This window comes from Pteropus alecto, unplaced genomic scaffold, assembly GCF_000325575.1.
Source record: "Pteropus alecto unplaced genomic scaffold, ASM32557v1 scaffold90, whole genome shotgun sequence".
Taxonomy (NCBI): Eukaryota; Metazoa; Chordata; class Mammalia; order Chiroptera; family Pteropodidae; genus Pteropus; species Pteropus alecto.
Genome location: NW_006429894.1, coordinates 307,251 through 311,222, shown reverse-complemented (window position 1 = coordinate 311,222; position 3,972 = coordinate 307,251). Strand labels below are relative to the sequence as shown.

Sequence of the window (3,972 nt, the reverse complement as noted above, 5' to 3'; positions counted from 1 at the left end):
CTCAGTGGTTGAGCTTGGCTGGTGCGGTGCTGCTCACCGCTTCCCAGTTTTAGGCTCAAGGGGCTTCCCAGCCCCTTGACTGGCAGCCGGGAGCCTTCGCAGCCACCGAGGCTGAGGACGCGCGGCTAGTCCGTGTCTCTCCGCCCGGATCCCCGTCTGGGGTTTATTCCCATCCTTCTCCGTCTCATCGGAGGAGCTCCCCGCCGGGGGCTTCTGAGCTAGGGCGTTGCTTCCCACGCCGCCCAGACGGGTTGCAAGGTTTTTCCAACGCTGCATCCTCCAGGGCGGGCTCCCTGTCCCCGCGCCCCGCCCCCTCCTCCCCGGGGCCGCAGGGGGAAAGGCGCCAGCAGGGGTCAGCAGTGCCCCGCATCTGGCTGCAGCCGCTGCCACATGCGCGCTGTCTCCGGCCGCCAGGGCCGCTTCGCGGTGTTGAGGCCTTGGCGCCGCTCTGAGCATCGCGGACTCCGGCGGCCGGGCCGGTCCCTGAACGGGGCGGGGGCGGGGAAAGCCAGCGACGCGTGATGCGGCCAACGGCGAGGCCACGTCACCATCTGGAGCTCTGCCCCGAGCTTTGATGTGCGTTGGCACACGCAGCGTGTTGCGCAGGTCTAGGCGTCGGGCGACGTGTGGCTCGGATTTGCTTTGCGGAGATGTTCGCAGAGACCTGGCGTTTCTGGGTGCGCTGTCCCCAGGCTCCCCGTGGACGGGCCAAGCGCGCAGCCGCGTGCGCAGCGTCCCACGCAGCCTCCCACGCCCCTGGCGGCGGGTGGGGAACGAGAGTCCGCCAGGGCAGCGCCAGCGGCCGAAGCCACGCACCCGGCCCTGCTCTCGTTTCTGGCCTGAGCCTCATCCAGCGCCCCGCGCGCCCCAGCCCCAGCCCTCCGGGCTGCGCTGCTAGTTCCCACAGCACCCCGCCTCCCAGGGGAGCCAGCGGGTGCCATTCAAGACTTCCGCCCTCTCCTGGCTCCTCAGTCCCCGCCCCGCCCCCCCAGGCGGTGGGGTGGCCAGAGGACTAGTGAGGCCCTGAGGGACCGACGTGCCTCTGAAGCAGCAGAAGAGGGCCCTAGTCTGCAGCCGAGGCTCCCTGGAACCCCGCGTGGCGCGGTGACCCGGTCGCCTTCCCACCTGCCTTCGGAGAGAACTCGGGCAAAGCCGGGCATGGCCGCCTTCCAGCAGCAGGGGGAGGGCAGCTGGCTAGGCGGCAGGTGCGAGCTCGGCGGTCCCACGGCTGCTTGGCACATCCTCCGCCTCGGCGGGCCAGCAGTCACCCACACACCTCAGACCTGCGGGGCGGGCACAAGGGGACACTGGGAGCAGCGTCCAGAGTCCCTTGTCCTGGAAGCCCCGACGTGGGGCCCTGGCCAGCCTCACTGGCCAGCAGCTCGGGAGCCGCCCCTGGCCCCTCCTCCGGTCCTGCTGCCCAGCCGGTGGCTGCAGCCAGCTCCCCTCCGGTCCTGGCCGGCTGGCTGGCTAACTCAGGCCTCTGCCGGGTGGAACTCGGAATCCTGGCTCCCAGCGGCTGTCTGCAGGCTGGGGTGGACGGGGTGGACAGGGTGGACGGGCTTGGACAGATGGCTCCTCACGGATGCAAATGGTTTCTCGCCACTTCAGTGCCTCAAACCACAGACGGATTAGAGGGAAGGGCTCTCGTGTGTGCTGGGCCCTGGTCCAGAGCTTCACCTGCATCTCCTCATCAAGCCCCGCCCCCACCAGCCAGGCATGGGGCATGGGGCGGCTTCTGTTTAATGGGAAGAGGCCAGCGTTCTGGTCACACGCTTAGGATGCAGTGAGACTGGGCTGCGGCGGCGACTCCGAAGCCTGTTCTGCGTCCCCGGGTGCACGGCCTGGGCCCCAGACCCTCATGGCCCCTCTTCTGGCCCCGCCCACCTTCACCTATAAAATGGAGGTGAAAATGACCCCCGTTTCAGAGGGGCACTGCCAGGATTCCACAGGTTGACATACGTACAGGCAGCGCTTAGAACAGCAGTGGGCACGGGCAGTGCTGCTTGAGCGTGGACTGTCACCGCCTCCGGCATCGCCACAGCCAAGCCAGGCTTCATGGGGGGGGGGACGTTTGTCCCCGCCAACCCCACCCCTCCCCTCTTGGCCCCTTAGAGAAACAGCTCTCTTCAAAAGCCATCTCTGGAAAAACACTGTGATGGGTTTCAGCTCCTCTCCCTTCCTGGTGACCGACAGAGAGGGAGGGACACATCTTCATGACGAGGCAGGGACTCGCTCGCTCTCGTGGAGCTCTCATTACAGCACCTACAGACTCTTCTCCCAGGTCCTCGTAAGCTCGGGCAGTCGACGCAGAGGGCCCTTCTTACTGGGGGCCCTGAGACCAGGCCTGCAGCCTGAGGGGCCACATAGGGGACAACGCCAACCCGGCATGAAGCCCCCTGCTGGTTAATGAATGGAGCTGCAAAGGACAAGGCGACCAGTGGACGCGGAGGTCCATCACTCAGACACGGGTTTTCGAGCACGGAGCCCATGCCCAGACTGCCGGGGGCTGCGTGGGGAGGAGGGACAGGGACAGGAGCAGTGCCTTGCGCGATAACCTCACTTTGCTCATAGTTGCGGGGAACCGTATAAACCCCTTTCTCCTCCATTATCTCACCGAACTTTCCCCGGAGCCTTGCTGGTGGTTAGTGTTGTCCCCTGGGCATCAACACCCCCTTTTACTGATGAGCAAACTGAGGTGACGCGCTCCAGCAAGCAGCCGCCCTGCACCATGGCTCTGGTGTTTTTCCGCTGTGCGGGGGGCGGGGGGGGGGCCGGCGCTCCCTGGACTCTGCCTCAGAGGCGTTAATAACGTTTATTAAACGCCCAAGAAAATAGAGCAATGTGCTGTCTTCACATCCCGTCTTCACGGTCCCTCCCGGGCCTCATGGAAGGAGGTCTGATGGCAGGGCCCCCAAGGAAGCCAGCTGGGCCTGAAAATGTCACTGACTCCACTTCCTGGGGCTCCCGAAGGCCACCTCGAGCCCCATCTGAACAGCTATGGGGCAACAACAGGTTCCAGGCTGACGTATTAAAACCCACTTGTCACTTCGACTTCAGTCCTCTGGCTGACAGCCTCTTGTCCCCACTGGAGACTGGCTCTAAGCTGTGGGTGGAGGAGGGGGCCAGGGAAGCTGTTGAGTGTTGGGGTGTCTCAGGGCCACCTTCTGGGTGAGCGGGTGGGGGCAGGGACACAGTGCGTGACCCGGTCCCCTGCATGAGCCCAAATGTCACTGTTTCCATCCCTCCCCAACCACGTCACTCCCCAGCAGCCCCCCCCGCCCCCCCCCTCCCGCAGCCAGGCCCTGGCCTTTACCTCTTATTGATTTTCACATTTAAGGAAAATCCATTTGCTTGATTCAGAGCAACTGAGTCATCGCTATGTTGGGAGGAAAACCACTCAGACCGGGCACTCGGCGGAGGCCCCTTGTCACTGTTTCCATCCCTCCCCAACCACGTCACTCCCCAGCAGCCCCCCCCCGCCCCCCCCTCCCGCAGCCAGGCCCTCGCCTTTACCTCTTATTGATTTTCACATTTAAGGAAAATCCATTTGCTTGATTCAGAGCAACTGAGTCATCGCTATGTTGGGAGGAAAACCACTCAGACCGGGCACTCGGCGGAGGCCCCTTGGGGGTCGGGCGGGGTCCAAGGCTCCCCACCAGCACCTCCCGGCTCCTCTCTGCGGCTCCCGCCCACCAGCCCTCTTTCCTTCAGAGCCTCGCACCCCACCCGCGCCGCCGCATTCCTTCCCTGCCCCCCCACCTGTTCTCACGCTACCGTGTTTGGCTCCTGGTACTTTTTACTGTTGGAGGTTTGTGGTGGGGACACTGGAGCAGGGTCAAGGGGACCTGCATGACCAGCCGGCCCTTCATAAAAGGGACAGAAACACAGATTGTGGGATGGGTGACCTTTAACCCTTACGGGGTACAGCTTTGGCCTTCTTCCTGTTCTGGGGAGCACCCAAGGCAGGGC

General features: G+C 64.5%; 1 long non-coding RNA gene across 1 annotated transcript; it reads right to left on the bottom strand.

Moving 5' to 3' along the window:
- Positions 1-6: 6 nt before the first annotated feature.
- Positions 7-3,966, bottom strand: LOC112477321. Its single transcript, XR_003045392.1, has 3 exons — positions 3,778-3,966; positions 3,517-3,579; positions 7-3,106 (listed from the first exon to the last, which is right to left on the bottom strand). It is a non-coding gene; the product is annotated as an uncharacterized LOC112477321 (long non-coding RNA).
- Between the last annotated feature and the right edge of the window lie 6 nt (positions 3,967-3,972).